General features: G+C 36.4%; 1 protein-coding gene across 1 annotated transcript in view; it reads right to left on the reverse strand.

The window, feature by feature from the left end:
- Nucleotides 1-13907, reverse strand: part of LOC148947134 (isoleucine--tRNA ligase, mitochondrial-like) — an 83469-nt gene extending 69562 nt beyond the window's left edge. The window contains exons 1-2 of the mRNA XM_089097277.1: nt 13734-13907; nt 757-862 (exon numbers count right to left, since the gene is read on the reverse strand). The gene's annotated coding sequence lies outside the window, so the exon portion shown is untranslated. The remainder of the gene's footprint in view (nt 1-756; nt 863-13733) is intronic.
- Nucleotides 13908-14235: the final 328 nt, after the last annotated feature.

Raw genomic sequence — 14235 nt, forward strand, 5'->3', positions numbered from 1 at the left:
AACGACCCAGCTCCAAATGGGTATCTGAAGGAATCTAGGTAGAAACACAGGAGGCGTCAGGTGATTTGTCTCCAGCCACACATTGCATTCCCGACCGAAGGCAGAGAATCAGGAGATTGGTAACCAGCACCACGCGGACCCTTGTCTGCATGTGACAAAGGTTTTTTTTTTATCCTGCAGTACCTACATGGCAATCTAAGTCCATAAAATTCCTTAATATAAAGGAAGATTAGAGGGAAACCACTACTTCTATTTCTATTTGGAATTTAAAAAAAATTTAAAAGGTTCGGGCAAAAAAGACCTTAGCCGCAGCAATGTCATACTCGCACAAAGCACTAATCACTTTAAAGTATTTATCTGGTATACCTTACAATGATAGGACCTTCACTAAAGCTCTTCTATCGGCTGAATAAAAAAAAAAATGGCTCATCAAACAGTTCGTGGCAACAACCTGTAAGCAAGGAGCGGCTCAGTCCAATAGTAATTGAAATTCTAAAAAACTGAACTTTCATAACATTAGCTACATCAAAAGAATTAAATTTTTATGCTGATTCCAAATATGTAAAATTCATGAAGTTTATTGTTACCCATCAAAAGCTACGAGGCGTATATTCATACACGGAAAATTTCTGTTCGTGTTAAGTTTTAATGTTGTTCTTTACTTTCAGTTGAAAAAACTTGTTTTTTTTAACTAATAATATATAAAGCTCATAATAGCAATATTATAATAAAGGAAGATAAATAAATATTTCTTACCTAGCAACTCGAGAACTGCATCCTGTCCATCAGTAAATATATCTTTGTTATCGAGTTCATTGCCAGCGTCGACTCGAAACTTTCCGCATTCATCCACGAGATCGAGCTACAAAAAAGAAGACTATATAAATATAAATAAGTTAGTGTTTTACGAATAGCATTTGAAATTTGTTAATAAAACAAAATGGTTCATTACCTAGAATATTTAGAAGCGGAGAAAATCATACAATTAGAAGCTTAAAAGTTATTTCCTACGGTCTTTTTGCCCGAAGTCTTTTCCCTACTCACAATTCCTTTGTTTTCGATTCAACTTTAATCATAGTTATTGAAATTAGTAATATTCAAATTAGCTTTTACTTCTACCCAGACTGTCAGCCTCTAAAGAAAATATTTCTTATACTCTCAACGGTTCCCAGCTATAAATGAGTTGAATAATGCTAATCTAGAAATCTTGGTTCTTGAACTGGATTATTTAAAATACTAAACACATTGAACCAAGACAGATAACTTCACAGATCCGCTACTTTATAGAAAAAAATTATTCGTTTATAATTTTTACGAAAAACTGCATTTTTAGGGCACTTGTTAGCCCGTATCAACCGTTCTTTCGAAATGATTCGTCCTGTTTCTTTTGTTAACGCTACTGTTGCCACAAACTTGTCTCAGCTTCAAACCCTCTAAAGCCACACAAAAGAACACTTTTCCTCTATTCTCCCTATTCGAAGCATCTGCATGGGTAAATATCAGTGGAATACCTTAATATATTTTAGAGGCACTATCATGCAATACTAATAAATTAGCAGGCAAAAAAAAAAAAAAAAGAAAAGGTGAACGTTTAAAAAAAAAAATGTCTTTTGGAGATTAAAACTTTTATGTACGAGACCGCCTGAAACACAAAAATTTGAAGTTATTTTTTTACAGTAGTACCCCATTTTCAACATTATTAATCTTTCTTATTCATCATCTTTTTCTTTGTTGCCACAACTGCTGCTACAAACTCGTTGCAGCTTAAAGCCACCTTTGACCGCACAACCGGAACCTTTTCTCCACCCCAGGTACGTAAGCAAGATTTTGTTGGGGAGTGGGGCAAATAATGAAACATATTTGATAATTTGAATAATAAATTTGAAATTTGGGTGAATTTAGGATTTTGGAGGGATCTGGCCCCGAGGCCCTTTCTGGGTAAAATAAACTGCTCCAGCCTACTCAGGTCAAAACAGCTGTTTAGCCACCGATCTCCAAATATTTTATGTTATTTCTTTGCAAGATAATCAAAACCTACAATAAAGAGTCCAGCCGCTCTCTTAGCCCCTTGTTCAAATCAACTTCAAGTCAAATTAATTTATTTAACATAAAAAATACAAACAAATTTACAGCAGCCATCTACAAAAACCCGAAGGTTTGTTTACGAGGGCTGCAAATCCATTATTATAAAGCTCTACATTGATATAACAACTATCTCTTTGTGGGTAAAAATCAGCATTTGAATTAAATCAACAAAACGAAAATCTTTTACTCTAAAAGGATTACTCTCCAGAAATCGCAAGTGAGAAATATCACCCATCATTCTTACAACATCCAATCAAAAGAAAACATCCACTCAAAAAAAAAAGTCTCTGTTAGCTCTGTGGTTGAACTATTTTAGGCATAAGGTCTTTTTAGATCAAGAGGGTACGCCTAATTAGCATAATACAGTCTATCTGAATAAATATGGTAAAGGGTTTAAATTCATTTTCTTACAAAAGATCGCATAAGGGTTCATTACCAATGCTAATTCCCGAAATTGTTCTCAAACAGTTTCTCTGAGAAATCTATAGCATATATTGTACTTCTTTCTTTAATTGCCATGTTTTGCGGCTATCTGTGGAGACAGTAATTGATAATGTTGCAGGTAATTATACATTGCACTTTACAACAGCGAAAGAGTTTTGAGCTCAAAATTAGTATACTCTTATAATTCCCCTACCCCAACCTGCAGAAATTAAATCACTATGATAATAGATTATTAGCTTTTCGCTTGGAGAAAGAAAAAAAAATCGGTTTTTCGTGTAATTTAAGTATTTTGGATTAAAAAATACCGCTTTTTATGAATATTTCTACTAAAGTTTTGTATAATGAATTTGAAGAGGCAGTCGGGTCTCTTGTAGCAACCATACTATTTATGAAAACAATTTTAAAGCGCTTTCGTCAAATTTTTAGTGTTCCCGACAAAATTAAATTCAAGAAAACGAAAACCATAAAAACATGGGTACTCTAAGAAATATCACAACATTTTTAATCCAACATACCAATCTGCAATTAAACTACTTTAAAGGTTACTAAAATGTTTAACTTGCAAAATCCCAAATCACCCGAATCTCCTGAAAATAATCACGCAGCAACGTTTACATATTGAATATTAGTTGAATTCACACACATACTTAGCCAGACATCAATGTCAGGGCATAATAATTATCGACCAATCTTAATAGTCTTCCTCTTTCATAAAAAAAACCTTCATCGGTCCAAAATGACGATAATTAGAAATTTATGTCTTGCTAAGCTAAAGTGTGAACGGGGCTTAACGAAATCAAAATGGATCAAGGCTCAGCCAATTTGAAAAAGAAGTAATTTTTATACGCTCTGTCAGAGTATTTGCAAAATAATATACACTAATTGTACGAAATACAAATTCGGCCCAGCCGGGCTTGTGATAGCTATGTTTTTTTTTTGTTTTTTTTAAATAAACCTTATCTTATCCAACTTCATAATATCCAACACGTAAGTAGAAAAAACATCCGTAAGTGTATGTAACTAAACCAGAGGTTTAATTGATTTGAACTTGGTTAAGGCTGATCAACCAGAATACTTTTGAGACAATTTTGACCGGTTAGTTAAAAACGAACAATTTTAACTAAGCCTGAACAAATATGCATAATCGGAATTCTCATAGAGAAATTGACATACTCTGAAGCTTGAAAAGTTTATTTTTCGACGCAAATCTCCCAGCTTTCAGTAACCCTTCAAATAGTACTAAGAAAAGGTTGAGAGGATTGTTTGCCCTTAATTTACTTCCATTTAGAGGGAATTTTCCAACTTCGCCTGCAATATGGGCGGTACAGAGCGGTACTCCCTCTTATTGCAGATACGTTTTAATTGTAACATAGAAGATGACATTTACATACCTACCTGAACAGAAAGGGGAAGGATGGCGATGTCCCATAGCGGAAAGATTTGTTCAAAGAATTACCTTGAAATTTGGGAAATTATCACTTAAATATTCATTTTTAATGTTTCAACACCCCACACCCTCCACCCGAAAAATATTTTAAGGGCTACATTTTTTCAGGGGCTGCACAATGACAAAATTATTAAAATTCTATTCTGACATATTAAGGATTTCCCAGAATTGTATACACCAATAAACTTGCTCATCTATTTGTATTAGAATGCATAGCATGAGTGGACAACGTGACAACAAGGCCGTAGTCAGGATTTTTCTTCAAGGGGGTGGGAGATATTTTTTCTGGGGGGACGGGTTACAACAAAAATCTTTAAGCATAAAATCTGAACATTTGCATTTTTGTTAAGTTTTTAAGACTCGGATAATTTTTTTCTGGAGGGGGGCGCGTTTCGACCCCATTCCCTTAGATACGGCCTTGTCTGACAATAAAAGGTATATTAAAATAGTCTTTTATAACTGTAAAAATCAGGAAACATGATAAAGGTGGTGCCACAAATTAAAGTGGAATAACTTGGATGGAAACATCAGGATAAAATTGATGCGGAGCACCAAATAATTGCCTTGTTTCATAAAACTTGACACTCTAAGTAGGAACAAAATTTTTTAGAGGAATAAAGAAAAATACAACATGCGTCTAAGCAGAAAAGGACTTCTTAGGTTGATTAGTGAAAATTCAGCTAGATCATAGTTTGAAAATTTCATTTGAACTGGGAACCGATATTGTATTACGATTAACAGAGCTAATTACAATTAATAGTAATAACTTATTAAGTAAGAATGATTATTGTGCTCTATTGAACGTAACTTCAACATCAAAACAAATTTCTTACAAAAATAAAAGTCAAAAAATTTTGTAAATCTATAGAACCTTTGAAACCGACAGAAAATGTTGTTAGCCTACACTATTAGATATATATTCCAAGAATTTTCTATGCATTATAGGACGAATTGCAGCTTTTTGACCTCCAAAGTACAATAAGAAACAATTATTTGTAAGAGGTTTCAATAAATGCTTTTGAACGCAATTAAGGAATTGCAATTGACTATTGAACGCTAAAAATACAAAAATAAGTTGTAATAAGCTTGCTGAACCTCCTATCCTCAAGAAATTTGCAAGGAAGTGATTGAAAATTAAACAAAAGTAGACAGATGGGATTTCTTGGATTTTATTCTCTAGAAATAAATTTGGGTTTAATAAAGTGAAACTCTAGTAATATCCTTTCAGCAAAATTATAAGAACTCAAGGATTACAGGATTGAACAAACCAGAATTCAGAATTTAAGGATTAAAGAGCTAGATAAAAAAAAAAAAACTTAAGGCTAAATAACTGCTAGCCTAACCAAGAGGGATGTGGGTCAAGTTAAGATAAAAAAAAAAGAAAAAATCGTCGTTGTCAGACCAAAAAATTGTATCTGAAAATTTGACATTTCTGAGATAATTGCCAAAAACCGTTACCCAGCTTGCTCTCAAAGAGAGGATCAACAGGGTAAAGTATATTCAACTGCACTTTTATCATCCTGATCCTCTCTTGGAGAACAGCTTAGCAAACAGTCTTTACAAAATACCTAAGAAATTAAAAAATGTCAGAGATAGGACCTTTAAGGGTGAGAGCAAATATAAAACATTTACATCGAACGAGACAAGAACTTTGAAGCAAGATTCCAATACGATTGTTCCAAGTAAATCTTTTTAAACTCAAGATTTTTTTTAGTTTCGTTTCCACTTATTTTGCTTTCTAACTACTGATATTAGAGGGCTCCAAAAGTGACCCGAAATATTTTGTGATGTTTTTTAACGTTTGTAATGTTGCAGTAATTTACCTATCACTGTCTATTATAGGCAGCGCGCTAGCGCTGCCTAAGTAAAGAACGATGTGGCCACAATGTGTTTTTGGTTTTTTTTTCTCCATACCCGGGCACTACGTATCGAAGGAGTCGTCGTAGAAACTTCGAAAAGGGCTCATTCGATTGAAAATTAAAGTGGCTAATGCCCTTTTTAATATTAAAAAGTGATTGGAGGGATACTAGCCCCCCCCCCACGCCAATCATTCCCCCAAACACATCCAATCAAAATTTTGTGATAGCCATTTTGTTCAGCGTAGTTGATTTCCAGATAGAAAATATGTTTTGAGGAGAATACTCCTCCACAACCCTCAGGGCAAGGGTTTTAAGTTATGCCCTGGGGGCATATAAGGTTTTTATAGAAGGCGTTGTGGTAAAAACTTAAAAACAGGCTGATTCGATTGGAAATTTAAAGGGCTAGTACCCTTTTTAATAGTCGAAAGTGATTGGAAGGCAACTAGCCCCCCGCCCCCAAGCCCCGCATTCCCCCAAACACATCCCAACCAAATTTTGAGATAGCCATTTCGTTAAGCGGAGTTGATTTACAGATAGAAAATATGTTTTTGATGAGGATACTCCCCCACAACCGTCAGGGAAAGGGTTTTAAATTATGCCCTGGGGGCATATAAGGTTTTTATAGAAGGCGTTGCCGTACAAACTTCAAAACAGGCTAATTCGATTAAAAATTCAAAGGGCTGGTACCCTTTTTAATAGTCGAAAGTGATTGGAGGGCAACAAGCCCCCCCCCACGCCCTTCATTCCCCCAAACACATCCAATCAAAATTTTGAGATAACCATTTTGTTCAGCGTAGTTGATTTCCAGATAGAAAATATGTTTTTGAGGAGGACACTCCCCCACATCCCTCAGGGCAAGGGTTTTCAGTTATGCCCTGGGGGTATATAAGGTTTTTTAAAGAAGGCGTTGTCGTAGAAACTTCAACAAAAGCTCATTCGACTGGAAATTCAAAGGGCTAGTGCCCTTTTTAATAGTTGAGTGATTGGAGGGCAACTAGCCACCCCACACCCATCATTCCTCCAAACACATCCAATAAAAATTTTGAGATAGCCATTTTGCTCAGGGTAGTTGATTTCTATTATAGGCAGCGCGCTAGCGCTGCCTAAGTAAAGAACGATGTGGGCACAATGTGTTTTTTTTCTCCATACCCGGGCACTTCGTATCGAAGGAGTTGTCATATGAACTTCGAAAAGGGCTCATTTGACTGGAAGTTGGAGTGGCTAGTGCCCTTTTTAATAGTCGAAAGTGATTGGAGGGCAACTAGCCCCCCCCCCCCCCACGCCCATCCTTCCCCCAAACACATCCAATCAAAATTTTGAGATAGCCATTTTGTCCAGCATAGTTGATTGCCAGATAGAAAATATGTTTTTGAGGAGGACACTCCCCCACAACCTTCAGGGCAAGGGTTTTAAGTTATGCCCTGGGGGCATATAAGGTTTTTATAGAAGGCATTGTCGTAGAAACTTCAAAACAGGCTCACTCGATTGGACATTCAAAGGGCTAGTACCCTTTTTAATATTCGAATGTGATTGGAGGGCAACTCGCCCCCCCCCCCCACGCCCATCATTCGCCCCAATACAACCACTCAAATTTTGAGATAGCCATTTTGTTCAGCGAAGCTGATTTCCAGATAGAAAATATGTTCTTGAGAAGGACACTCCCCCCCAACCCTCAGGGCAAGGGTTTTAAGTTATGCCCTGGGGGCATATCAGGTTTTTATAGAAGGCGTTGTCGTAAAAACTTCCAAACAGGCTCATTCGATTGGACATTCAAAGGGCTAGTACCCTTTTTAATTGTCGAAAGTGATTGGAGGGCAACTAGTCCCCCCCACGCCCATCATTCGCCCAAACACATCCAATCAAAATTTTGAGATAGCCGTTTTGTTCAGCGTAGCAAATTTCCAGATAGAAAATATGTTTTTGAGAAGGACACTCCCCCCACAACCCTCAGGGCAAGGATATTAAGTTATGCCCTGAGGACATATAAACTTTTTATAGAAGGCGTTGTTGTAGAAACTTCAAATCAGGCTCTTTCGATGGAAAATTCGAAGGGCTAGTGCCCTTTTTAATAGTCAAAAGTGATTTGAGGGCAACTAGCCCCTCCCCCCACGCCAATAATTCCCCCAAACACATCCAATCCAAATTTTGAGATAGCCATTTTGTTCAGCGTAGTTGATTTCCACATAGAAAATATGGTTTTGAAGAGGAAACTCGCCCACAGCCCTCAGGGCAAGTGTTTTAAGTTATGCCCTGGGGGCAAACAAGGTTTTTATAGAAGGCGTTGTCGTAGAAACTTCAAAACAGGCTCATTCGATTGGAAATTCAAAGGGCTAGTACCCTTTTTAATAGTCGAAAGTGATTGGAGGTCAACTAGCCCCCCCACGCCCATCATTCCCCCAAACACATCCAATCAAACTTTTGAGATAGCCATTTTGTTCAGCGTAGTTGATTTCCTGATAGAAAACATGTTTTTGAGGAGGACCCTCCCCCACAACCCTCAGGGAAAGGGTTTTAAGTTATGCCCTGGGGGCATATAAGGTTTTTATAGATGGCGTTGTCGTATAAACTTAAAAACAGGCTCATTCGATTGGAAATTCAAAGGGCTAGTACCCTTTTTAATAGTCGAAAGCGATTGGACGGCAACTAGCCCCCCCCCCCACCTCCCCCACGCCCATTATTCCCCCTCAAAACTCCCCTAGCCCTAGCTCTAGTTCCATTGTGTTCAACATATTTGATTTCCAGATATACAATATGTTTTTGAGGATAATTCTCCCCACAAACCCTCCGGACAAGAGTTTTAAATTACGACCTGGGGGCAGCTAATGTTTTTACAGAAGGCGTAGTCGTACAAACTTCAAAACAGGCTAATCCGATTAAAAATTCAAAGGGCTGGTACCCTTTTTAATAGTCGAAAGTGATTGGAGGGCAACAAGCCCCCCCCACGCCCTTCATTCCCCCAAACACATCCAATCAAAATTTTGAGATAACCATTTTGTTCAGCGTAGCTGATTTCCAGATAGAAAATATGTTTTTGAGGAGGACACTCCCCCACATCCCTCAGGGCAAGGGTTTTAAGTTATGCCCTGGGGGTATATAAGGTTTTTTAAAGAAGGCGTTGTCGTAGAAACTTCAGTAAAAGCTCATTCGACTGGAAATTCAAAGGGCTAGTGCCCTTTTTAATAGTTGAAAGTGATTGGAGGACAACTAGCCGCCCTCCCAAGCCCCCCTTTTCCCCAAACACATCCAATCAAAATTTTGAGATAACCATTTTGTTCAACGTAGTTTAAAGTTCTGGAAATTAGGTCTTTGAGGATGACAACTCCCTCACAGCCCTCAGGACAAGGGTTGTAAGTTCTGCCCTGGGGGCATATAAAGTTTTTATAGAAAGCGTTGTCGTAGAAACTTCAAAAAGGGCTCATTCCATTAGAAATTGAAATGGCCAGTGCACTTTTTAAAAGTCAAAAGTAATTGGAAGGCAACTAACACCCCTTACACGCCCAACATTTTCCCAAACACATCCAATCAAAATTTTTAGATAGCCATTTTGTTCCACACAGTTAAAGTTCAGGAAATTATACCTTTGAGCAGGACACTCCCCTCACAGTCTTCGGAGCAAGGGTTATAAGTTATGCCCTGGGGGCATATAAGTTTGTATTGAAATCTTTGTCGTAGAAACTTGAAAAAGGGCTCATTCGATTGGAAATTCAAAGGTCTAGTGCCCTTTTTAATAGTCGAAAGTGATTTGAGGGCAACTAGCCCCCCTCTCTCGCCCACCTTTTCCTCAAACACATCCAATAAAATTTTTAGATAGCCATTTTGTTCAGTGTTGTGGATTTTCAGATAGAAATTATGTTTTTGAGCAGGAAACTCCCCCACAGCCCTCAAGGCAAGGGTTGCAAGTTATGCCCTGGGGACATATAAGGTTTTTACTGAACGCGTCGTCCTAGAAACTTCAAAAAGGGCTCATTCGATTGGATATTGAAATGGCTAGTGCCCTTTTTAATAGTCAAAATTTATTGGAAGGCAACTGACACCACTTCCACACCCACCATTCCCCCCAACATGTCCAATGAAAATTTGACGAAAGCTATTTTCTTCTCCGCACTTTATAGTTTAGGAAATTATACCTTTGAGCAGGACACTCCCCCCACAGTCTTCAGGGCAAGGTTTATAAGTTATGCCCTGGGGGCATATAAGGTTTTTATTGAAGTGTTTGTCATAGAAACTTGAAAAAGGGCTCATTCGATTGGAAATTCAAAGGGCTGGTGCCCTTTTTAATAGTCGAAAGTGATTTGAGGGCAACTAGCCCCCTCTCACGCCCACCTTTTACCAAATCACATCCAATCAAAACTTTTAGATAGCCATTCTATTCAACGCAGTTGAAAGTTTTGGAAATTAGGTCTTTAAGGATGGCAACCCATCCCCCCTACAACCCTCAGGGCAAGGGTTTTAAGTTATGCCCTGGGAGCATGTAAGGTTTTTATTGAAGGCGATGTTGTAAAAACATCCAAAAGGGCTCATTCAATTGAAAATTGAAAGGGATAGTGCCCTTTTAATAGTCGACAGTGATTGAAGGGCAACTAACCCCCCTCTCACGCCCACCATTTTCCCAAACACATCCAATCAGCATTTTGATACATCCTTTTTCTTCATCGTTGTCAAAAGTTCTGGAAATGAGGACTTTTAAGATGCTAACCCCTTTAGAGCTTTCACTGCAAGGGTTGTAAGTTATACCCTGGGGGCATATATGGTTTATCTAGAAAGTTGTTGTAGAAGTTTCAAAAGGGTCTCATTTGATTGGAAATTGAAATTGCTCTTTTTAATAGTCCAAAGCGAGTGGATAGTAATTAATCTCCCTCTCACGCCCACCATTCCCCCAAACACATTTAACAAAAGTTTAGAGATAGCCATTTTGTTCAACGTAGTTGAAAGTTCTGGAAATTATGTATTTAAGGATGACAAACCCCCCAGAGTCCCCAGGGCAAAGGTTGTAAGATATACCCTGGGGGCATAGAAGGTTTTTAATTATAGAGTTGTCGTTAGAACTTCAAAAGGGGCTCGTTCAATTGTAAATTGATATGACTAGTGCACTTTTTAATAGTTGAAAGTGTTTGGACGGTAACTAACCCCTCTCTCACGCCCACCATTCCCCTAAACACATCCAATAAAAATTTTCAGATAGCCATTTTATTCAGCGTAGTAGAAAGTTCTGGAAATTAAGTTTTTAAGGATGAACCCCCCCCCCCCCAGCCCTCAGGTCGGAGGTTGTAAGTTATCTCCGGGGGGCATAAGAGGTTTTTATTGTAAGCCTTGACTTAGAAACCTTAAAGGTGCTCATTTGATTGGAAGATGAATGGGCTAGTTCCTTTTTTAATAGTTGAAAGTGATTGGAGAAAGACTAACGCCCCTCTCACGCCCACCATTTTCCCAGACACATCCAATCAAAATTTTGAGATAGCCATTTTGTTTAACGTAGTTGAAAGTTCTGGAAATTAGGTCTTTGAGGATGACAACCACCCTCAAAGACCTCAGGGTCAGGGTTGTAATTTGTGCCATGGGGGCATATAAGGTGTTTATAGGAAGTGTTGACGCAGAAACTCAAAAAGGGCTCATTCGATTGGAAATCGAATGAGCTTTATGTTTAAAAACTAAATGTTGCCATAAGATTAAATCAAAATGCACTGTGTTAATGCTAATTCTCAATAAGGCATCTCAGCAGTATCCAAAGAACGACTGAGGGTTTTATGTTCAAACTTTTGGGGCTGCTTCTGCTCTTAAAATTTAACCAAATCAAAATAGCGTAAGTGTATCCAAGCTATCAAAGTAAGTAAACAGATTTTTTTGCGAATGGTATCAAGTTCTCTATCTCAGATAAACTAGACGAGGTATGGAAGTAAGTGAGACACTTCTATATAGGTAAAAATTTTTAAAAGGTTATATGTTGTAAAGATTTGCCGAACGTTTTTTTTGAGCTTACAAAGAGCAGACCAATCTATAAATCTTTAAAAAAACGAAAAGATTTAAAGTGTTATTTTCTTTTTCTCTGAAAAGACTATGTCAATATAAAACGAACAGAAATTAATTAAAAAAAAACTTTTTTCACAAAATAAGTTTTTCAAAGGAAAGTAAAGAACTCCATTAAACAAAAAATGAGCAAAAATAAAATCAAATAATCTGCCAAGCGTGAAACTACCACAAATCAGCATCAATAAATAAATGAAACCCAAAACGAACAGAAATTACAATAATTAACCGAGTCAAACTCAAAACGAGCAGTAATTAACATAAGTGGGGCTCAAAACCCCTATGCCTTCCCAAGGCTAGAACAAAATTTGCACTTTACTGAAAAAAATACAAATGAATGGTCATTGTCAGTTTAATATGCATAAACTGATATTAAGTAATCAAAATCTTAAAATTATTTGATTTATTAAAGTTGTAACAGTAAAACATTTATATTTTTTTCAGTAAAGTGCAAATTATGTTCTGGCCTTGGGAAGGCATAAGGGTTTTCAGCCCAACTTACGTTAATTTCTGCTCGTTTTGATTTTGACTTGGCTATTTATTGTAATTTCTGTTTGTTTTGGGTTTCATTTATTTATCGATGCTGATTTGTGGTAGTTTCACGCTTGGTAGATTATTTGATTTTATTTTTGGTCATTTTTTGTTTAATGGAGTTCTTTACTTTTCTTTGAAAAACTTATTTTGTGCAAAAAGTTTATTTAATTAATAACACAAAAAACTTCTTTTTATTGTAAAAATTTTCGTTCTTCACATATATCAAATTATGGATAGATAGTATGCTTTAAAAATTATTCAATAGCCACCTACAAACAAATTACCGATTGAACATGCCATGAAACCAAAAAAGGAAATGAAACACAAAATGTGAGCTCTGGCGCAAATCATGCCTCACTGTAATCAGAAAAAATTGTTGAGAAACCGTATTTAATTCTGGAACAATAAATCTGGACTTGTCTTTACTGTAGTCTTAATTTTACATCGGTCTTGTAGTACATTGGTCTTAATTTTACATCGGTCTGTAGTCTTAATTTTACATCGGTCATTATACTGTAGTCTTAATTTTATATGTTCCAGATAAATTCAGAATTTTTTCGATCATATTGAAACGTATAAAGTTTTGTTTCTTTCAAAAACGAAAGATGAATAAGAAATAAATAACAAAACACCCCTGGGAGGTTATACTTGCGTGCCATTTCAAGACCTCCCGGTCCATGAGCAGGTGCTGTTTAGACTACAAAGCAAAAAAAATATAGAAAAGACAGAGAAAAGGTATAAAAACGTAGACGTACGGTAGAGAAATCCAACAACATCACTGTTTGTATACAATTTATTCTGAATATTCTACATGACTCATTCTAGAATTAATTGCAGATCAATAGATCTCAGTTTTTTTAGATTTAACGCTTGATTTTATGTTGGATTTAATTCCAGATGAATGAATCAAGGTTTTTTTGACCATATTCAAAGACATTAAACTGTTTTTTCTTTTTCAAAAACGAAGATAAATAAACAACAAAATACCACCAGAAGACTATATTTGTGTGCCACTTCAAATTTTCTTTTCCACGGCGTGCTGTGTGGACTACATGGCAGAGAAATATGGAAAAGGTAGAGAAAAAGGAATACAAACGTAAACATACTGTAGAAAAATCCAAAAATACCATTATTTGTTTGTAATGTATCATGAACTTCTCTTTATTATAAATTTATTTCCAGATCAATACATCCGGACCTTTTTTTCTACAATTAATACAGAATTTTATATAGAATTTAATTCCAGATGAATGAAATTAAATATTTTTTATATCATAATGAAACCTGTTAAACCATTGTTTGTTTTTCCATAAACGAAAGATGAAAATGCATCATAATACCACTGGGAGATTATATTTGCGTGCAACTTCAAAATCTTCTGGTCCATGGGCGGGGGCAGTGTGGACTAGTCCTGTTCCTTTCTCAGTTGTTACATGATCTGATCCAACCAATGGAAGCTTCTTATTGTAGATAGGATGTATGTACTCTATTCCTTTCAGCTTAGAACCTACAACAGACAATAATATACCAAGGATAACAAAATAAAGACATTTTCAACCCTCTAGACCCACCTTAAGTCTATTCATACTAGAAAACAACGATTTTATATCATATAGTTTTCACTATTTTTATCAATGATGTCACGTTGAACCGAAAAAGTAAATAAAATAAATATATACGTAGAAAATAAAATAAGTAAAAAATAAATTAGTAGAATAAACAAGGCCCAGGGTGTTTTTTCACAACTGAAAAAAGTTTGGAAGAATAGGAAGATAACTCTGCGAACCATATTCGACCATATTGACAACGTTAGAAAAATTGGAGAAAAGGCCATGCTTATCT

Source organism: Artemia sp. Qi Xiang Cuo, chromosome 11, assembly GCF_049724085.1.
Source record: "Artemia sp. Qi Xiang Cuo chromosome 11, ASM4972408v1, whole genome shotgun sequence".
In the NCBI taxonomy this organism is placed as follows: Eukaryota; Metazoa; Arthropoda; class Branchiopoda; order Anostraca; family Artemiidae; genus Artemia; species Artemia sp. Qi Xiang Cuo.